Here is a 24,619-nt window from a genome sequence, read left to right on the forward strand (position 1 = left end):
TTGCTTGACAAATGTTACAGCAGCTGTTGAGCAGACGTACCTTCTCATCCTACAGTAGATTGTAAGTAGTTATTGCCCACCTTAATAGCAATGCAAGGTGATATAGTTTTTGTCAACATGTGTGTGTGTGTGTGTGTGTGTGTGTGTGTGTGTGTGTGTGTGTGTGTGTGTGTGTGTGTGTTGACAAAATATCTCGAAGAGTTGTGGATGGATTATTTCCAAACCTTCAGGAAACAGCAAAGACGTGAATATGCAAAAGTCTTTTACTTTTGGTGAGAATTTGATCAAGGACAACTGAATGCCAGCCGCCATATATATTTTAATATGGACTGGCTTTTTTGTGAAATGCAGTGACTGGATTCTGGTGAGTTTCGAAAATTTTCTTCACATTTGATTTGTAGGTAGCTTGTACCTTGGCCAACAGCATATGTTGACGGGCAGTTAGCTTTCCTCCCCCAAATGCCTTTGCTTCGTTGTTCATGAAGTTTTATTTATATAATTTTTTTTCCCAATAATTACAGTGTGCTCTTATGGCGTAGCTTCTGTCTTGAGATGAAATGTTCGTACACCGCCGATGACTGCTTGGATGGCATTTTATAATTTCATGATGGCTCAGTAAACAACAGTGTTACTCTGAAAGATGCCGTTAGTCAATCTCTGTGCTATATTGTACCTGGAGAGAGAATAAACGTTGTAAAATGATAATGCAATTATCAACTCACAAGTTGAATTGACTCGTTGCATGGTGATTACACCCATCACCTTAATAATGTAATTCCTTGTAGTCAGTAATGAAGGCAAATTTTAACAGTTGAACTTGGCATGAACTACTACTTGAAACTAACATCACGAATTCACACACTGAATCCCGGCTCTTTGGTTTCATCATTAACTCTCACACAGTTTCAAACTCACACAACGTATCTATCGATAGATGACAGAAGACAGCTGCTGTCTGACTCTAGCTTATTTGACGTCATTTGAAAAGAAAAGAGCCTTAAACTTTTGAATGCTATCAATTAATTAGTTGCTGTAGTGCAATATTAGTAACGATGATTTTTCACTAAGTTTTATTATAAGATTTAAAAAACAAATTTATAAGAACATTGTTAAAATAAACCATGTTTTTAGTTATTTGTACTGATTAATTTCAAAATGGGGTCTAGATGGCCAGTATACTTGTGAAATATCAATTGTCAGGACAAATCACTTTCAAATTTTTATGAGAACTTTGATTTTCTTCACAAGTTCATGCATAATAAAGTAAATTATGTAATTCCTGCGAAATTATGTAAAATCTAACCGGAATTCCAGTGGAATATGACATTCATTGACTTTATTATTATTATTTTTTTTTTTATGAAACCCTGGAAGACGCAGGAGGAGGGCTGCTTGCAGTCACATCAGTTTATTATGCTTTCTAATTTCGTAGTCAGTATTTTTTTTTTTTTTTTAACCTTTGAAAAGCAACATTGGGTCTGGTTAGTACTTCGATGGGTGACCGCCTGGGAACACCAGATGCTGTTGGCATAACGTTCTCCCTACGTGTCAAGTGGGGTTGGTGGAGGATTAGTGCCCCTCCCTGTAAAACAATTAACTCTAAGCCCTTGGCCACCCCGTTTGGGATACATGGCGTTTGGCAATGAATGAATGAATATGTACAGTTACAGCATCTGTGAAAATATACGGGCTATGGTGACATATAGCATTTTCACCCGTATCTACCACAGTCATTCATCAATATTCAGGGAATGTCATATTTCTCAGAAATTCCGATGTCTTACTAGGTTAGATTTTACATAATGTCTTAGTAATGAGTAATTTGCTGAACAATGGAAAAAAAAAATTCAAGTGTCTCGTAAAACACTGTCTGGAAGTGTTGATTTGGCAGGAGAATAATTGAAAATTTCACACATATGTAAGCCATCTGAAAGACTGTAAGGCCTTGTTTCTTACTTAATATATGGAAATAACTTTTAATTGAGCCATGATTTCGTCAAACGGTTATTGTAACCCTCATAATAAAAATAGGCAACGCTATGCTGTTGTAAACCTCAACCTGGGCAAGTACATACCCCCCACCTCCCTGCACATCTATACAAGTGCATAATGGCCCTCAACCCTCCAGAGTTTCCAATTAAAGGCGGGAGTAAGGAGAATGCCTTGAAAACACATAACCTGGGCCTTTCAAATTCTTTGTGCAGGTAGCATTGATATCTATGGAGATTTTTTTTTTTTTTAGTTTTTCATTAATATCGAAAAAAAAAAAAAACTACTTAAGATACAGTATTCTGCTTATCAAAAAGCACCAGATCACCATAAGATACATAATTACGTGAAATGTCATGAATCTATAGTGAATGTTTTTGAGTTCTGGCCTGGAAACGTAATCTCTATGCCTGGCCAGCTGCCCTACTGCCCGACTCCATTGATGGACACTTATTGATCCGTGATTACAACATCCTCATTGGACTTAGTCAGGTGGAGGGTAATAAACATAGGCAAGGCTACACCGTTTCAACCCTCCATCTGCCCAGGCACATACCTCCCTCCTCCCTGCACACCCAACCAAGCACATAACAGCCCCACCCTCCAATCTTTTCTTTTAGGGTGGGCGTAACGAGAATGCCCTAAGGACAAATAACCAGGGTACTTCAGATTTCTTGTGCGATTTGCATTGAAATCTTTGGAAAAGATTTTTTTTTTTTTTTTTTTTTTTTTTTTTACATTTTCATTATTTAAAAGAATACTTGAGACACAGCATTCTACCTAGCAAAAGGCACCAGTTCACACTAATACATATAACTATGTGAAATTTTTCTTGACTCTATAGTGAATACTCTCTGAGTTCTGGCCCAGAAATGCAATCTCTACGCCCGGCCAGATGCCCGGCCGCCCTGCCGGCCAACTCAATGGACGAACACATATTGATCCCAGTGATAACAGCACCCTTCTCTGACATTTTAAGGTGGAGGGTAGAAATTATTTAAAATTCATCGTTACTAATGAATGCACTCAGACAACCAACAAGCTCACCGGCTTTCAAATGTTTAATGCTCTTCTCCTCTCAGATGAGACCGAATCGGTTATACTTACCGACATTGCACCCATCAGCAATCCATACTGACATGTACTGGACGTGTTCAACAGGACCAGCTCAAATATACTGAACATGTTGAGTAACACCAACTTCATGTGGATCACATCATATTCCATTTTATAATAATGTTCTGTCAATCCACAGTTCATAACATTTTATAATATTTCTCTGCCTTCAAACTGAAGTTAGCATGCAAAACGATGGTTATTTCTAGTAATAACTGTAGGACTATTCGTCAGACTATACGACGCATATATTTTGCCCAAATATTGGAATACGAATGTGATTACTTCAATATCCAATAATAATAATTCGAATATGAATACAAATAAATATAAAAACTGTATTCAGTACTAATACCGAATACGGATACTCCATACTTGTCAGTAATAACAGCATAGTGTTGTGCTACTGACAAGTGACCACAATAAATGGCAAGCCTGAAACCAAGGAGACCATTTAGACCTACTTCACTCAGACCCATACTCCCAAAGGCTAGTTGTCATAAGGAAGAGCATGACAGGGCTTACACTCATAATTCCCCCATTCTATTCTCCATCCTTGGCAATGGTTCAGAGAAGTTCGAATATAGTTCCTGTATCTAGTCAAAGCTGAGGGGAAAAAAAAAAAGGCAGTTTGTATAGACATGTGTATAGCGAGGGGCGTAGATGATGACTGTGAGGGTGTGGAAGTTGTGGGTCTGTTGAAGGGTTAGTCCAGTGGAAATATTAGTAATCTTGTTTTGTAGTATGGATGAAGCTTGACTGATGTATCTGCTACTATGGATTGTCCTGGTTTGGAATGAGCTGGATGCCCCTCTGACACCATTGGGATGTATTTTTACGGCCTAAAAACAAAATGGAAACCAGCAGATAGAAAATCATACCGGGTATGTAACTTCTTCGTTACTGGTGATTGAAAGTGGATATTGATGTTAATTTATATGTTTCGGGGATCAATAAATCTGCTTCTGCTATTATTTTGTTTGTATTTCTATAAAATCATGATGTAACATATTTGATACACATTAGATTGATTTACCGACCAATTTTCTATCACTGACTCCCCCCAATCCCGACCAATTTTGGAAAAAAAATTTTTTGGGCACAATCTTCCTCTTTTGGTGAGAAACATCAAAAATTCATAGAGAAATCGCTCACCTGAGGTTTAAAATACTTGATGCATGTAGCAGTACTCCTTACCTTACTGGTTTTTCTATCAGGCTGGCTCCAAAGACAACGAGTTCTGTGGGAGGGTAACTATTCCACACTACTCATAAACGGTATTTATTTATTTATTTGGTATGAATTTATATGTAGTACAAGAGTATATTGGTTTTCACACATTAATATAGGCAATATAAGCATTGTTGCACTCACCAAACACGTCAACATACCTGACCTTTTTTGGCGACATTACCTAATCATTATTTCTGACTGTTTCTTCTTCTAATGCTACATAAACTTTGTCCTCCACATTGTCATCAATTGGGGAATGAGTCTGGCCCTGAATTTTGTACCGTGGCATGACATGCCCCTACTGGTTGGTCACTGGTAACAGGTGGATTGCCGAGACAAAGGCGTGCGGGGGGAGGGGTGGTGCTGGGTAAGGCATTGTCCCTGTCTGGCATCTTGTAGAGGAAGGTGTCCCGTGTGTACGTACGAAAAATCACGCACGAAAATTGGAAAATTGTGCAAATTAGTGACCTTGCAATTGATGAGAGTTTATATATACCAATAGGACTGAGAGTAACAAAACTTGTGGACGTATATATACGTCAACGGGACATGCTGGTTTCAAATACAAAACTATTTTCTGCTTATACTGGAAGTGCTCAGATCATTTCAATTCTCAGAACTCTGATTCATAAATTAAAACATCACAGAGAAATTAAAGTGTAACTCGACAAAACGTGGAGTTTTTTGGCTGTGCAGACAACCTACAAACAAAACAGTGAATGATTCCACAAATAATTTTACATGTTAAGAGCAACACATTGTTTTACAGCTAACACATACAGGGTTAATATGGATGCAAACCATTTTAAACTGCACCATTGATTCAGCAACCAATATTTTAAAAAAATAGATCAATAATTATCTTCTACTGAAGTGTTTCAAATGTATCTGTGACAAAGTAGTTCTAGTGAGCTGTTTGCTACATTCCACTCCTGCTTGGCGACTGCACAGCATGGAACATGGCAAATGGGCAACTACACAGTTGCACTTCCCAGATGAGCACTGTTGTGCTGAAGCACGTCCACATTTGATTATCTTCAGCATGCCAGTGAGAACAGGGGTGACACTGTCAGGCAACATTACTGGGAAAAGCCTGGTCGACGTTACTTCTCTATTTATATTATCATGGGGTAGCATCTCATGGTTTGCTTGATGGTGCTGATTTCCTTATCAGTGCCTAATAATGTGCATGACACACGTGTTTTGTGAATGCAACTGCGGTAGGAGGTGGTGACTTCTACTATGTGTTATAAGTGACCTTTGGTTGCACCATTTTACTTGACCAAAGATGGTACCATACATCTGTCACAGTGCCTTCGGTCTTGACCAATACCGGGTTGCTACAAATTGTGCCACCTCACAAGTTACATCCTCCATTCTGGCTCCCGCAACACTTAGTATCTTAACTGAATTTCAACTTTGGATGCACGTCCAGAGAGGTCATCTTGACAATATCACAGGGATACATAGTAGATCTTGCAGCGTCACAACCAGTAACTGCATGCACGAGTGGAAGGATATCTGTGATACTCTTGTTTTTGTGGGCTGTATCTTTGATGAAAATAACACTTCTGTGACAAAACTCCATGATCATAGCACCAGTAAGCTTTTGGTTGATATAAAACTACAGAAGATACAGCAACACATCTGCCATCAAAGAGTACACGAATGCTCAAGGTGCCAAGTGTGGCTCATACTATCAGCTAGTTCACGATGTTTGCATCAGTCTCTTCATTTGTTGTTTGTAGATCATCCCTTGGGATTAATTCTTCATTCTACGTCCCTGGTAGAGATGGGGACCGGATGATCAGGGGTGATGACTAAATAATGTTTTCCTGCAAGTTATTTACCAGGTAATGGCAAGCTAACTGATGAGCTGGGTCTTGTAGTAGTTAATAACCAGAACTATTTTCATTGCAGGAAAATGAGTATGAAAAGTCAGCTGCTGCTTTCGACTGGCATCTTTGCCTGCACGATTCGAGCTGGTGGCGTTCTTGATGCTTGACTCTGGGTATCTGTCGAACATAAAGTGTACAGAGCATTTTTGCAGACGATAGGTAAAATGGGTCACGAAGGCTTTGATATAGTCCTCAACAGTGCCATTTTTTGGCCAATGAACACTCCACAACATAACACATCCATCAATAATGCAATCTGATACTTCATCCTGGACCTTCTTCTCTTGAGGTGCCGCCAATACCTTAGTAATCAGCCAGGGAATCATTGCTCAGGTCACACGTACAGTATGTAGTATACTCAGCTTGAAATCATCACAAGTTTCCCACTGAACCACTTTTTTTTTCATCTGTTGGGATAACGAGAATCTATCTATCTATCTATCAAGTGCCAGACGCTTTAATCCCGCAAGGCGTGGCCACAAACAAATCGCCTCCATGTCGCTATGTCGCCCGCCATTTCATTGCTCTGCTCCCAGCTCACATCCCTCTCTCTCATATACCTCTCCACTCCAACCCTCCATCTCATCCTTGGCATCCCCCTCCCTCTCCACCCCCCTCCACCTCACTCACATGCACTCTTCTCGTTAATCTCTCACTCTCCATCCTCTTCACATGGCCAAACCACCTCAATGTGTTTCTCCTAATGCTCCCTATCACATCCACATCCACACCACAACACTCCTTCACTTCCTCATTTGTCAGTCTGTCTCTCCATGTGACTCCACATGCTCCTCTCAAATAACTAATTTCCACTGTTCTCACTCTTGACTTGCGTCCCTCCAACGAGATCTAAGCTTCACTTCCATACATTAGAGTTGGTATGACGAAACTGTCAGGTAGTAGCTTTTTCACTTCCATGCTCACTTCCAGGTTTCTTATCACTGCTTTCAAGGAACAAGCAACTTTTCATCCTTGTTGTACCCTTCCGAGCACTTCAACCTCTAAAGTTCCATCCTTACTCATCACACTACCCAAGTACTTAAATGCACTCACATTTTCCATTTCCTCCTCATCCCACCTCACTGTACATTCACTGACTTCATTTCTCTCGGAGACCATAACTTTACTCTTCCCTACATTCACCTTTAGATTCATATTCTTACAGAGTCTCCCAAACTCATCCACCAAGAGTTGCAGCTCCCCTTCGGCTTCACTTAACAACACAGTATCATCAGCAAACAACAGTGTAGGGAGTTTCCAAACACTGCCCTCTCTCACTAGGGCTGCTCCAACATCCACTGCTATAACTTGTATTGGTTTTATTACCCCATCCATATACAGATTGAACAACCATGGAGACATGACACATCCTTGTTTCAATCCAACCTTCAAATAGAAAAATTCACTCAGTTCACTATCCACACGCACTGCAGCATTAGCATCCTCATACTCTTCATGGCCTTCAACAACTTCCCGTCTACTTCATATATCTATAAAAATAAAGGTGAGCTCCGTTAGGGTCTACCCCCACATATGACACATATTCTGAATCAGCATGATTCAGAGAGAGTTTTGGTATATAATTTATTAGGATTAATTGGATGTTGAAAAGATACACTAGGTATATTGGCCGAAGGCCCTATCAGCCCGCCACAGGAGCTAGCCAAAAAAGTCCGCCCAGAGGGCGGACCTTTTCGGCTAGATCTTAACACTTTCCATAGTCTTTGTCAATCCACCCTGTCATATGCTTTCCTCAATTCAATGAAAGCCGCATGCAATTTCATTCCCTTCTCTAGAAACTTTTCCACAAAAGATTTAATAATAAATGTCTGATCTACACAACCTCTTCCCTTCCTGAAACATCCCTGTTTTTCTCCAACTAATTCCTCTGTTATTTCGTTAACTCTCAATAAGTATCCTACCATATACTTTTCCCATTACACTAAGAAGACAAAGGCTTATGTGATTACCATACACTTCTTTTTCCCCATTTCCTTTGTACAGGGGAATAATTATACCTAACTTCCAATCCTCCGGGACTCTACCTTCTTCCCAGGGCAATCTGCACTCTTCCACATCCATTCTACTACTATCTCTCCCCAGTGCTTCAGCATTTCACCACACACTCCATCAATTCCCGGGGCTTTCCCCATTTTAACTTTCTTCATTGTTTCCACAACTTCCATCCTACTGATTTCTTCGTCTCTTCTCACATCCCTCCTACTCCCAGCCATTCCCGAGCCACATATACTTGCATTACTTTCATTCTCTGTGTTCAATAATTTCTTTAAGTGTTCTCTCCATCTGCTCACTTTTTCTCCCTTTTCCACTAATAATCTACCATTATTATCTTTCATTCCTCGACTAACTTTTTAGGCACCCTAACTCTCCTTACCTCTGTCCATAACATTTTCTAACATTCCCTCCACTTTATATTTAAGTTCTTTCCAAATTCCTCATCCACTCTCTTCTTATTCTCTCTTACTAATCTCCTCATCTCTCTCTTCCTCTCTGCATATAACTCTCTCTCCGTCTCTCAGTTCCTTCCACGCCCCGTTTTTTCATCCACTCACTATATACTTTCGTCTTTTTTACCACAGCCTCTCTTACTTCTTTATTCCACCATCCTGTTCCCTGCACTACCTTTCGCCTTATCTTCCTCCCACACAGCACCTCACATGCTGCACTGATTTCTTCTGTGAATATCTTGCACACACCTTCCACGTCCCCCATCTGTCCCAGTCCATATTTACCCAATCGCTCCACCATTATCCTCTTATATTCTGCCTTTTTTCCCATCTTGCAACCTTTCCACCCTACTTGTATGAACTACTTCCTCCTGTCTTTCCCTTCTTCTGTTTTTTTTTATTTCATTTGGACTTCTATTCTTACCACCACCAAGTGGTGGTCAGAAAGTCCACTCCCCCAACCTCTATATACTCTTGCATCCATTACACACCTTCTCATCCTTTCTACCACACACACATTATCAATCATTGCCTTCCGTTCATTCAGTTCACTACCCACCCATATCACTCGCAACGTATACCTGTGGATCGTTTTGTGCCTGAATAGGGTATTGTCTATCACCAACCCCCTCCAGGGACAAATATCTACTAAAGGACTGCCATTCTCATCCATCTCTGCAAGCACATCCCACTCACCAACTACTCCATCCACCTTCACATTCCTTACTTTTCCATTCATATATCCAATAAAAAACACCCTCTCATTCCTTTCAAACTTTTCCATGCATGCTTCCACATTTGTCCAGAACTCTTCTCTCACCCTGCTTGCACGATCTTGGCTTGTCTCATATGCGCACACAATCGCTCACATTTGAAGTCCAACTTTCAATCTTACCCACACAATCCTTGAGCCAACTGATCCATACTCTCTTATATGCTCCTTCCATCTGTTACAACAATACACACTCCTTCTTTTGCCCTCTCGTTCTCACCTACTCCCGTGCATATGCCCCATCCATACTCCCATTCTCTCACACTCTCACCCCGCCATTTATTTTCAGTTAATCCACATACATCCACTTTCGCATCGTCAAGCACCTGGACAATTTCTCTTTCTTTCTCCTCCTCATCTGCACCCCTTACATTCCATGTAGGTATCCGTACCATGTCCTTTTTTCGGTCCTTAGTCGTCACCTTTTGGTCAGTCCTGGTCCGAAGCTTCTTGTTCGTATTTTTAGTTAGTTTTTTTTCCGGGGAAGGGCACTAACCCTCCGCCAAGCCACTTGTTGTCAGGTAGGGAACATGTGTTGGTTGGTTATAAGGTACCACACAGCACTGTAAATGCTTTCTTGGTTTACAGGAAATCATTTGGCTTGCCACTCACTGCAGAACTAACCTAAAAACAGAGCACCACTACACTAAGTGGGTGAATGATGGGCGCCCCCACCTACCACGAGAATCAACGAGTAATAATTCATAAAAGAAAATGAAATGTTCCTTTAATCGGGAAGTTGAAGCTGACTTTTTCTTTGTTGGAACATCAGTGTCTTGTGATGATTTATTCTTCTTGGTAAAATGGCTCTTGATGTAATGTTCATATGTGTATACTGACACACTTTTCTTATGACATTGCATTGATACAAGTCCGACAGTTTTACAAAATATACACTCACATGTATTTCACAGTTTATATATTAGTCGAGAGGAGACATTGTTTTATATGAAGAAATAGCCATTTTCCTCTATGTTACAAGCAATCTTGTTTTTTCAACCCCTAACAAAAGAAAATGATTTATGTTATGACGCTCACCATAACCAATTTTTTTTTTTTAAATAACAGAACGGAGGAAGGAAAAACAAATGAATAAGAACAAATAATCCATACACCAGATTACTGGTGTCCTCTGTTCATAATATATCTGTAACAGTTAGACTTGAACAGCTGTGGGTTGAAATTTGGAGGGAAACAGCTCTGGGGAAGCGAGTTCCAGAGAGATGCAGTTCGGGGAATGAAAGAATTCTGATAGGCAGAAGTTCTGCAATATGGCTGAGTGACATTCCAGTCATGAGCGCTACCAGATATCCGTGTAGCACGAGGAAAGGCATGGAGAGGTGGCACCATGTACACAACTTCGTCTGAGCATTTACCATAAAAATATCTGTAAAATAATGCAAGGGAGGTAATATTCCTTCTTACTTGCAGGGGAGGTAGTTTATTTGTAATGGCAGGGATGTTAATAATTTTAACAGCTTTGTTCTGAATTTTGTCTAGTTGTTTTAGTGCAACCTCTCCACATCCATTTCACAAGGGTGAGCAATATTCAGGCTGAGAGCGCACATGACTCTTAAAATTATAGCTAACTGCTCATCAGTGAAGAAGTTACGGACTCTGTACAATAATTCAAGTTTTTTTGAGGTGGTTTTAGCAGGTGATCTAACATGAGAGGTCCAGCTGAGGGCACTGTTAAGTGAGACGCCAAGAATTTCAATACTTTTGGAGATGGGAATATTAGTAGCTGAAGGTAATGTACGAATCTGGCAATATCTGTCTATTAGAAAATTGTATATATTTACTTTTACTAGCATTAAATGAGACAAGGTTGTTTTGTCCCCATTCACTGATCGTAGATAGGTCTTGATTTATGGAGATGGCTGTACTGAGTTGAGAGGTAGAAATACTAGACTTTGTAAATGGGTGTCTGAGTGTTTATGAACTATGTAGTGTTGAGTCATCTGCGTATAAGTGGATAGGATTGTGGGTGACAGATAAGAGATCATTAATATGAACCAGGAATAGGGTTGGCAACAGAACTGACCCCTGCAGCACGCCAGCATTAACTGAGTGAAAATTGGAATATACATTATCTACTTTTACTCTTATTTTCCTGTCACTAAGATCTGAAGAAATCAAAGGAACAAAAGACGTTAGTCCATAGCAAGGGAGTTTGGACAGCAGGGAACGGTGCCATATTCTGTCGAAAGCTTTAGAAATATCAAGAGCTACTGCATGAGTTTCTCCATGTAGATCAATTGATTGATGGATGGTATGGGTCAGGAGATTAAGTACGTCAATGGTGGATCTTTCGTGGCGAAAACCATGTTGTCTATCACTAATTAAGTTGTTGGATTCAAGATGTTTAAAAAATGTGCTTATCTATTAAAGTTTCAAATACCTTACCAAGAGAAGATGTGACAGCTATTGGTCTGTAATCAGAGGGGTCAGACGAACTTCCTTTCTTCGGAATTGGGTGGATATTGGCTTCTTTCCATGAATTTGGGAATAAAGAAGTACGTATGCATAGTCTGAATAATTTAGCTAAAACAGAGGCAAGTTCAGGGGAACACTTTTTCAAAAGAATTGGCGGAATTCCATGTGGGCCTGGAGCTTTGTTGGTAGGTAAATTGTCTAGGATGGATTTTACGTATCTTGTCTGTATTTTAAGTGGGACAATTTCGGGAGAGTCAAGTTCTAGTATTGGGACATTCTGGCTGGTATCGTCTATGGTAGTTTCTGGCAAATGTACTGGCAAAAATATCTGCTTTCCCACGCGGGTCATTCTTAATGTTGCCATCTCAAGACTTTAGTGGGGGAATGGAAGATGACTTGTTAAAGTTATTATTGAAAGAATTAGGAGTTGAGAATATTCTATTGTCATTAGGGTTGTTAGGTAGTTTTGATGCTTGCTTTTGAAGAAAGTTTGATTTAGCTATATTTATTACAGCTTTTGCATGATTTCTAGCAATTTTAATTTGAGAGAGTGATTCAGAAGTTTTTTATTTTAAGTAAAAGTTATATGCTAATGACTTTTGGGCTGTTGCTCTGGCACAGTTGCCATCAAACCATTTTGGAGAGTTCGATCTTTTAGTGAACTGTTGACTTGGTATGAATAAATCCATACCAGCTAATATTAAGTCGCAAGTGTGGGACTGGGTAGAATTGGGATCACTAGAGAAGAAAGACTGCCATGGAATGTCAGCGAGATAATTCCTAAATCCATCCCAGATTGCCCTATCAAAGTGCTATCGAGTCACCCTGACAGGTTCAGAACGGGGAGGTGTGGGGTGGTTAACTAATGAAGCCTTGATGAGATTGTGGTCAGAGGATCCAAGTGGTGACAGTACATCTATCCTGTACTGATCTGGATTATTTGTCAGGAATAAATCCAAGAGATGGGCATTATGATCAGGATTATCAGGTATTCTGGTTGGTTGCGTTACCAGCTGGGTGAGATAAAACGATCCTGCAAACAGCTCGCACTATAGACCAGCGTCGTCAGTCCTGGCAGAATGCAATAACCATTCAACATTATGTATGTATAATCACCTAAAATGGTTATTTCGGTGCTAAGGGCAAGGTTAAGGTTACTCAACTGTGTGGATATGGAATCAAATACACTGGGTTCCGAAGAAGCATTGGGGGAGCGACAGACTACACAAATATATTTGGTAATTTTTTGACAATTTAGTTTATACAATGAGTTATCAAAACTGGATGAAGTGAAGTTTAAAACAATGTCAACTGCGTATTGGGATTTGATATAACAACAGGTGTCGCCCTTGTTACGGAAGTTTGTAAGAAGATGGTAACCGGGAAAACAAAATGGGGATATATCAGTAGAGGGTGAGATTTGTGGTTCTGTGAGGAAAAGGGCCAAAGGGGATTTGGACTGAAAGAAAAAATGAACTGAGTTTAAACTTGTGGTAAGGCCGCGGATGTTGGTGAAGAATAAGGCCACACTTTCACCTCTTCGCTGACGAGCATTACCAGAAATAGCAACAGTCGCTGTCAGCACAGTCGCTTGATGGCGACTGGGAGGACCCCGTGCTGCCAGCCCTATCCTGCCGGCAGTGGCAATCCGAGGTACTACCTCATTTGATAGTAACATTGCAGCGGCCATTACCACATGTAACATTCAGTATTAACTTTTAGATAAGAAGTCATTACAGTACGGCCATACATAGCAGTGCAAATAAATTCACCTGCCTGGAAGAAAAATGCAAGTAGAGAGTCATCGTCATACATAAAAAAAAAAAAAAAAAATGCAGTAATCTGTCCTTGGGGAAAAGTGTTAAGACTTTGAGGCAACTATACGAGGGAGAACAAAAACCATAGGAGAAATCATGGTGGAACTGACACTTCAGGCATGTTGTCTCTCTTCAAGAAAGCATCCAAAGGCTTGACTCCCAAACCGAGCACGGTATTCATTATTCACATGTTCTCTGGATTGTTTTCTTCTTGTTGGCGAGTTGCTAACATCACTGCAATTCCAAAAGGTTCATCTTCCCTGTATACCATGAATTATCAACCCATTTCCATTATGCCCATTCTGTCTAAGGTTTTCGAGCTTCTCGCGTCTTCATGTCTATTGAAGTTTATGTAATGTTCTGGGTTGCGTCCATCGAAGAAGTTTGTGTATATTGGAAGAATCTGAGCACTACGAATGCATTACGTACGATTTTTAACTTCCTACAACCTGCCCTTGACCGTGATATTAAGGCCAAGATCGTGCAACTGGACTTATCTGTTGGCTACAGTCTTGTGAACACTGAAGGTTTGCTGTGGAAACTGCATGACATCGGCATTGGTGGTCCATTTCTGTCCATATTGACACACTTACTGAGGGATTCTAAGCATCGTGTTTGTGTCGATGGACGTTGTAGCAGCTAACATGATTTTCATTCATGCGTATCTCAAGGTAGCATTCTTGGACCATTACTCTTTATCATCTACAGCAGCAATTTGCTTCAGCTTCATAAATACAAGCTGTATTGTTACGCTGACGATGCCACGTTGGTTGCTGGTATCCTATTTGCTCAGCCACATCCACCTGTCTGCTAATCCATCAGTGAAGACTTGGCACTTATTTCACACTTGCGCAAGAAGTGAGACATGAACATCAACCCATCAAAAACAAAACTACAGACTATTTATCGTTCTCAGACCCGATTCCCCCACCCACCATCACTACCACTGTCCCCTACTCCAGGATGGATCAGTTCTATCGGAATGTCAGAAACTGATAATTTGTGGGTTAAATTCGACTCGAAACTGACCTTTCACAGCCATAACTGTTATTTGGTATTTTCTGCATCTTGTTAGCTCGGAATACTGAGGAAAGCATTTAAAGTTTTTTCTGATGATCTGTTTCCGCTAATTCCTTTCGTCGTTTCATTCTCCCTCTACTTGAATACTGTGCTCCAGTGTGATTGTCATCCGCAGAGTCCCATCTTCATCTGATCGACAACGTCTTTCACAATACTGTACGTAGTTTCTGTGAGGTGGTGAAGTGTTGTGTAATATTGAACATCAACGTGCTGTAAGCAGTTTGTGCATGCTGTACAAGATGCAGCCCAGTGCTGCTCACCGCATGCATTGCTGCCTACCTACTGTAAGCAGTATGGCCTTCTAGTACCACACATCAGTCATCATCGGCACATCCGCTATCTTTCCAGTCTGTTAGGTTTCACACCAGCCAGTACAGTGGTCCTTCCTAACACGGTACGCATTTGGAATTCTCTGTATGGAGAGATTTATGATGTAGACATTGTTCAGCCATTCAGGTCGAAGGCAAATTTTTTATTGAGCCGTCATCACATTATTTGCTTTTGTAGTTTGTGATGATTCATCTAGATGTTTATAACTTGTTGTCAGTTATACCCTTATTTATCGTTAGTTGTTGTTTAGAGCTTTATATTAATGGCCACCGCTGTCAGATGTTTTCAAGTTTTAAACGGTGACTCAATCAAATAAACAAGTAAACTTTAATATAGACTATCTGTCTATCTATTGCCAGACGCCTTAATCCCGTAAGGGGTGGCTACAAACATATCGCCTCCATGTCGCCCTGTCTCCCGCCATTTCATTGCCCTGCTCGCAGCTCACACACCCCTCTCTCATATACCTCTCCACTCCATCCCTCCATCTCATCCTTGGCCTCCCCCTCCGTCTCCCTCCCTCCACCTCACTCACATACACTCTCCTTATCAGTCTCTTGCTATCAATCCTCTCCACATTTTTTTTTTTAAATAACAGAACGGAGGAAGGAAAAACAAATGAGAAAAAAAAAATAATCCATACACCAGATTACTGGTGTCCTCTATTCATAAAATATCTGTAACAGTTAGACTTGAACAGTTGTGGGTTGAAATTTGGAGGAAAACAACTCTGGGGAAGCGAGTTCCAGAGAGATGCAGTTCGGGGAATGAAAGAATTCTGATAGGCAGAAGTTCTGCAATATGGTTGAGTGACATTCCAGTCATGAGCGCTACCAGATGCCCGTGTAGCACGAGGGAAGGCATGGAGAGGTGGCACCATGGACGCAACTTCGTCTGAGCATTTGCCAAAAAAATATCTGTACAATAATGCAAGGGAGGCAACATTCCTTCTTACTTGCAGGGGAGGTAGTTTATATGTAATGGCAGGGTTGTTAATGATTCTAACAGCTTTATTCTGAATTTTGTCTAATTGTCTTAATGCAACCTCTCCACAACCATTCCACAAGGGTGAGCAATATTCAAGCTGAGAGTGCACATGACTCTTATAAATTATAGCTAACTGCTCATCGGCGAAGAAGTTACGGACTCTGTACAATAATCCAAGTTTCTTTGAGGCGGTTTTAGCAAGTGATCCGACATGAGAGGTCCAGCTGAGGGCACTGTTAAGTGAGACACCAAGAATTTCAATACTTTTGGAGATGGGAATATTAGTAGCACTGAAGGTAATGTACGAATCTGGCAATATCTGTCTATTAGTAAACTGTATATATTTAGTTTTACTAGCATTAAAAGAGACAAGGTTGTTTTGTCCCCATTCACTGATTGTAGCTAGATCTTGATTTATGGAGATGGCTGTACTGAGTTGAGAGGTAGAGATATTAGACTTTGTAAATGGATGTCTGAGTGTGAATGAACTATGTAGTGTTGAGTGCGTTTCTCCTAATGCTTCCTATCACATCCACATCCACACCACAACGCTCCTTCACTTCCTCATTTGTCAGTCTGTCTCTCCATGTGACTCCACATGCTCCTTTCAAATAACTCATTTCCACTGCTCTCACTCTTGACTTGTGTCCCTCCAATAAGGTCCAAGCTTCACTTTCATACATTAGAGTTGGTATCACAATACTGTCATGTAGCAGCTTTTTCACTTTCGTGCTCACTTCCCTGTTTCTTATCACTGCTTTCAAGGAACCAGCAACCTTTCTTCCCTGTTGTACCCTTTCAAGCACTTCACCCTCTAAACCTCCATCCTTAGCCTACTCATCACACTACCCAAGTACTTAAACGCATTCACATTTTCCTCCTCATCCAGCCTCACTGTACATTCACTGACTTCATTTCTCTCGAAGACCATAACTTTACTCTTCCCTACATTCTTTAGATTCCTTTTTTTTTTTTTTTTTAAACTTGTCCGACTCTGGGCAAAGGCTTCAGGACCTATTCCCAAGTCCCAGTAGTCCTCCTTGGGGCCTAGTAGTCCTCCTACATCTCCACATGTCACCACTTCGGCGCTAACACCCACCATCCATGCTGAATACATGCTAGAGCAGTCTCATACAGGACTGGTGTACTAGTATTAGCAGGGATACTTTTAAGACATGTCGGGGTGTCATCTGGTAGATCAGAAAAGTCTGTTTTTTGTGAAATTCAAATCCTTAAACTGTTCCCTGCCCCAGCCGGGATTCGAACCTGGGTCAGTTAGGACTGCAGGCCGCCTCTCTGTCAATTCTGCCACCGCCTTCGCCTCCCCCTACCGTTTTTTACACACTCTCCCAAACTCACTCAACAAGCCTTGCAGCTCCCCTTCGTCTTCACTCAACAACACAGTATCATATGAAAACAACAGTATAGGGAGTTTCCAAACACTGCCCTGTCTCGCTACGTCCACTCCAACATCCACTGCCATACCTTGTATCGCTTTAATTACCCCATCCATATACAGATTGAACAACCATGGAGACATGACACATCCTTGTTTCAGTCCAACCTTCAAATAGAAGAATTCACTCAGTTCACTATCCACACGTACTTCAGCCTTAGCACCCTCATACATACTCTTCACGGCCTTCAGCACCTTCCCATCGACACCATATATTCTTAATACTTTCCACAATCCTTGTCTATCCACCCTGTCATATGCTTTCTCCAATTCCATGAAAGGTGCATACAACTTCTTTCCCTTTTCTAGAAACTTTTCCACTAAAGATCTGAGAATCAATATCTGATCTACACAACTTCTTCCCTTCCTAAAACCTCCCTGTTCTTCTCCAACTAATCATCTGTTATTTCCTTAACTCTGTCAATAAGTATCCTACCATATACTTTTCCTATTACACAAAGAAGACAAATGCCCCCTATGAATACCACACACTTCTTTTTCCCCCTTTCCTTTGTACAGGGGAATAATTATACCTGACTTCCAATCCTCCGGGACTCTACCTTCCTCCCAGGCCAAACTGCACATTTTCCACGTCCATTTTACTACTATCTCTCCCCCATCCTTCAGCATTTCACCACACACTCCATCAGTTCCTGGGGCTTTCCCCATTTTAACTTTCTTCATTGCTTCCATAACTTCCAGCCTTTTGATTTCTTCCTCTTTTCTCACATCCCTCCTTCTCCCAGCCATTACCGAGCCACTTATGCTTGCATTACTTCCATTCTCTGTGTTCAACAGTTCCTTAAAGTGTTCTCTCCATCTGCTCACTTTTTCTCCCTTCTCCACTAGTAATATATCATTTTTATCTTTCACTCCCCACCAAACTTCTTTGGCACCCTGTCTAACATTCGTCACCTCTTTCCAGGAAATTTTCTTACATTCTTTCCACTTTCGCTCAAATTCCTCATCTACTCTATTCTTACTCTCTCTTACTCTTCTTTTCACTTCTCTCTTCCTCTCAACATATAAATATCTCTTCCGTCTCTCAACTTCTTCCACGCCTTTGTTTCTCATCCACTCACTAAATGCTTTCTTCTTTTGTGCCACAGCCTCTCTCACCTCTTCATTCCAGTTTGGCGCTCCCTGCACCCCCTGCGTCTTCTCTTCACCTCACACACCACCTCACATGCTGTACAGATTTCTTCTGTGAATATCTTACACACACCTTCCAAGTCACCGATCTGCTCCAATCTATATTTACTCAAACGCTTCTTCACTTACCTCTTATATTCTGCCTTTCTTCCATGCTCTTGTAACTTTTCCACTCTCCTTGTATGTACTACTTCCTCCTGTCCTTCCCTTCTTTTATTTCTCCTTTTCATTTGGAGTTTAATTATGACCACCACCAAGTGGTGGTCAGAAAGTCCACCCCTCCAACCTCTATATGCTCTTGGATCCATTACACACCTTCTCATCCTTTCCTCCACACACACATAATCAATCATTGCCTTCCGTTCATTCAGTCCACCACCCACCCCTCTCATCACTCGCCATGTATACCTGTGGATCATCCTGTGTCTGAAGAGGGTATTAGCTATCACCATCCCCCTCCCTGTACAAATGTCCACTAAAGTACAGCCATTCTCATCCACCTCTGCATGCACACCCCACTCACCTACTACTCCATCCACCTTTACATTCCTTACTTTTCCATTCATATCACCAATCAAAAACACTCTCTCATTCCTTTCAAACTTTTCCATGCCCGCTTCCTCATTTGTCCAGAACTCTTCTCTCACTCTGCTTGCACTATCTTTCGTTGGTGCATACACGCAAACAATTGCCCACATTTGTAGTCCAACTTTCAATCTTACCCACATGATCCTCGAGCCAACTGATCCATACTCTCTTATATTCTCCTTCCATCTGTTATTCACAACAATACACACTCCTTCTTTTTCCCTATCGTTCTCACCTACTCCTGCGCATATACCCCATCCATACTCCCATTCACTCACGCTCTCACGTCTCCATTTAGTTTCCGTTAACCCACATACATCCACTTTTGCACCCTCTCGCACCTGGACTATCTCTCTTTCTTTCACCTCATCATTTTCACCCCTTACACTCTAAGTCGCCATCCGTATCACGTCGTTTGTTCGGTCCTTAGTCGTCACCTTTTGGTCAGTCCTGGTCCGAGGCATCTTGTTTGCATTTTTAGTTAGTTGTTTAATATACACACAATCACTATATACGGTCGCAACTTATAGGTAAATAGCACCATATTTTCTACGTGCTTCACGACCCTTGTTTTTCTTTTACTTTCCACTACGTCTTTTCATTTCTTCATTCCATTCCTTCTGGTGAGTAGGGGCTGCCCTTAGCAGCTAATAGTGGTCGCACTCTTCGTCCTGTACCTTGTACATTTAGTTTAATAATAATAATAATAATAATAATAATAATAATAATAACACTAATAATGATAATAATAAATCAAAGAGGTAGTGTCACTTGATCAACCGGAAAGGTGTAATGAACACAATAGGAAAATTGGTAAGAGGAGTAAAGCTGGAACTCGGAAAAGTGAAACTGTTGTTTGTTTTATATACAGTATATATAATATATATATATATATATATATATATATATATATATATATATATATATATATATATATATATATATATATATATTGTTACGGAACAGAGAAAGATAACGTACACTTTAAGTGAGAATGCTAAAAATCACTACTGTCCCGTAAAGTTCCAGGTTCAAAACAAAAGAGTTAGGTAAAATTACAAGTTAAAGTTTAATGCTCAAACTAACAACAAAACATTCAGGACTCATAAGGATAATGTAATGGCAAAAACAGGTTAAATATATGGTTAACTGCAATAGCCTCTATTAACACGAAATTAGCAAGAATAAATTTATCTAAGTCAGCCCTGATAAAATGAGATACCAGATAATACTCAGTGAATGCCAGATAAATAATTACAGATACAAACTATTATCAAAAATGACTGACATAAAGAACCCCACACGAATTACAAAAACTTCACTAGGCCTACAAATTAAACTTATGCTATACAGTACAAGAAAAATGCAACAACAGTTATACTCAAATTACACACAGCTGCTAGATGGTTGGAGATTTCTTGAGCACTCACAATAATAATATCTGTACAGGGGAGGACAGAGATGTAAACAAAATGAGGAGCAGATCTAAGTGGCATTGATGCAGAGACTGAGCTCATTATATAGGGGCCAGCAGAGCATGATACAACTTGTAAGAAGGACGCGCAAATGAAGCCATGGGGACAAAGAGCTGAAAATCCCGCTCTGGATAACAGAGAGAACGACTTACTCTACTATACGGTAGAAGGGGGGAACTGAGGCAGAACACGCTCGTGATCAAACATGCAGCAACTGTGCGTTAAAATTACACAAAGGATGATGAAATCATAGGCTATGTAACACCTCCCCACAAAGAAAAAGAAATTTACAAAGGAAATTTCTTATTACTCTAAAACAATCTGTCTAAAGTCTAGATAAGCAATCTGCAATAACATTTTCTTTCCCCTTGACATGTTGTATGTCTAATGAATACTCCTGAAGAAGTAGACTCCATCTTGTCAATCTCTGATTTTTATCTTTAAACTTACTAAGGAATTTCAGTGGGTTATGATCGGTATAAATGACTATGGGGTCAAAACCAGAACACAAATAAAATGAAAAATGCTGTAAACCCAAAATCAAGGCCAAAAGCTCTTTCTCAATAGTTGAGTAGTTCTTCTGAGGTGGAGTGAACTTCTTAATGTAATAAGATACAGGATGTTCAATACCCTGATCATCCTCTTGCAGCAAAACACAACGAATGGAAGACCTTTATCTCAGTCTTTCTGATGTTCCAAACAGTATTTCTTGAGCATCGATTTGAGTGTTTGATGATATCTCTCCAACGCTCCTTGGGTCTGGGGATGGTAAGCTGAAGACGTGATCTGGGTGATGCCCAACTCTTTCAGAGACTGCTTGAAAACATTTGACATGAAATTACTTCCCCGGTCTGACTGTACCTCCTTGGGCAGACCAAACTTTGTGAAGAACCCTAGCATTTCCTTAACCACGTTCTTTGCTGAGATGTTTCTAAGTGGAATGGCTTCAGGATAACGAGTAGCCATATCAATCATGGTCAACACATAAGAAAATCCTGAAGAAGTCTTAGGAAGAGGGCCCACAATATCCACCAACACACGGGTGAAAGGCGCCTCAAAAGGAGGAATGGGAACTAGAGGTGCATCCTTTTCGGTCTGATTACACTTCCCCACAACTTGACAGGTGTGACAAGACTTACAATACCAGGAAACATCCCTGAAGATACCTGGCCAGTAGAAGTGTTTCAAAATGCGTGCCACAGTCTTCCTCACTCCAAGGTGTCCTGCCAAACTGGAATCATGAGCCACTCGAATGATATCCTGCCTACAAACACGAGGGATGACAACTTGATGTACAACCTCCCATTCACAGTCGGCTGATGGTGTTGGGGGTCTCCACTTCCTCATAAGTACTCCTGACTTTACATAATAACAAGTAGAAGCACCGGCTGACTCTTCTTCACTGTAAGCAGAGTTAGCTAGACCTTTCAACTCAGGGTCAGCAACCTGCAACTCAACCAACTCTTGACGAGACAAATTATCAACACTACGGGGTACTGCCTCATCTGGTGAGTGGTCCAAATTAGCAAGAAAAGTGTCACCTAGAATAACATCATCATCATCATTATCCTCTAAATCACCAGTAACTTTAGACTTAGCCCTAGTGACAGCACATGCAGGGAACACATCAGGGACATCACAATCCTGGGACGCAGCCACTGGCTCACTAGACAACTGAGGAGCTGGACACACTTGACTTCCACCAATATCATTTCCAAGTAAGAAAGTTACACCTGACATTGGGAGTGTCTCAACCAACCCAACCATAACGGAACCATTAACAAAACCAGACTCTAAATTCACTCTGCACAGAGGGACAGAGAAGTAATTATTTCCTACACCTTGTAAGATTACAGTTTCATCAGAGGAATTAACATTAGAGCCTAGAACACTGGTCAGCATAAGGGATTGGCAAGCACCTGTATCACGATATATTTGAACTGATTTCCTGTCATTACTGTCCAGAGGACTGACAAAACCATCAGACAGGAAATTAGCACATGAACTCTTGAGAGTGTCACCCACGTTACTGCTCAAAAGAGGAGCTCCATCATGAGAATTTAAGTTACCCCTCAAAGCAGGTTCAGTTAACTCAGTTAAAGAATTCTGGGAACTCTCAAGAGTGGACACTAGACCAATTGACTGAATATTTAAAGACTCCTTTTTGTTCACATCACGCTGTCTCCTGAAACATCTCTCCGTAGTATGACCAAGCTTACTACAATAAGTACATTTACTTTTCTGAAATCTAGAGGTGAAGCTGGTATTTACTTCCTGAGAAAAATCATCCTTATTCTCTTTCCTGTTACCTGTACTCTGAGTAGAGGCAACGTACTTACTCTCAGCTTTCCCTTTTTCTTTAGAATATCTCTTGTGAGTGAGAACATATTCATCAGCTAAAACTGCAGCATCAGACAAATTATCTATTCTTTTCTCATCAAGATATAGGCTTACATCTTTACTAATACACCTTTTGAAATCCTCCAGCAAAATCATCTGCTTAAATTTACCAAAATCAGAATCCACATTCTTAGAATTTAACCACTGCTCTAACAGATCTTCTTTGATTTTTGCATACTCAACATGGGATTGCTTATCTTGCTTGTAAGTTGTCCTAAATTTTACTCTATAGGCTTCAGGAACAAGCTCATAGGCCTTAAGAATCAAGCTCTTAACTACATCATAATTATCAGACTGATCCTGAGGCAAAGATGCATAAGTTACTTGAGCTTTACCGGTGAGAACAGTTTGAAGGAGTACTGGCCAATACTCCTTAGGCCAATTAAAACCTGTAGCTACCCTCTCAAACAACTGAAAATACTTTGTTAAATCAGATTCATTAAAAGGAGGGACAAGTTTAACATTTTTAGCCACATCAAAATCATCAGAGCTAGATGATCCAGTTCCACCTTGTTTCATGCGATACTCATGGTCTGCCTGAATCCTACCAATTTCAACTTGTGCCTCAGCCTCCTTAGCTTTTGTCTGAAATTCAGCCTCCTTAGCCTGTGCTTGAAATTCAGCTTCCTTCACACGAGACTCCGCCTCCTTAGCCTTAGCCTCCTGCAGGGCTAGCTGTAACTTAGCTAATTCAATCTGCGTTTGCTCATTTGGAGGAGTTACATTAAACAAGCTTTTATTAATCATGCCGACAATTTGATCTTTAGAATGATGAGAGTGAACTGCAATTCCCAATTGTTGAGCAACAAGCTTAAGTTCATTCTTTGTTCTGTTTTCTATATCACACACTGTTTGCACATTTGACAAAAAATCTTTGGCTTCATCAAGTGTAGAAATAGTAGCCATCATGAATATATCACAGTCACAAAATATCAAACAATATCCTTATGATAATATCCTGAATATCCTGGCGAGGTCGCCAAATTTATGTTACGGAACAGAGAAAGATAACGTACACTTTAAGTGAGAATGCTAAAAATCACTACTGTCCCGTAAAGTTCCAGGTTCAAAACAAAAGAGTTAGGTAAAATTACTAGTTAAAGTTTAATGCTCAAACTAACAACAAAACATTCAGGACTCATAAGGATAATGTAATGGCAAAAACAGGTTAAATATATGGTTAACTGCAATAGCCTCTATTAACACGAAATTAGCAAGAATAAATTTATCTAAGTCAGCCCTGATAAAATGAGATACCAGATAATACTCAGTGAATGCCAGATAAATAATTACAGATACAAACTATTATCAAAAATGACTGACATAAAGAACCCCACACGAATTACAAAAACTTCACTAGGCCTACAAATTAAACTTATGCTATACAGTACAAGAAAAATGCAACAACAGTTATACTCAAAT

The sequence above is a fragment of the Coenobita brevimanus genome, chromosome 45, assembly GCF_032717465.1.
Source record: "Coenobita brevimanus isolate Jiangsu-jjx chromosome 45, ASM3271746v2, whole genome shotgun sequence".
Lineage (NCBI taxonomy): Eukaryota > Metazoa > Arthropoda > Malacostraca > Decapoda > Coenobitidae > Coenobita > Coenobita brevimanus.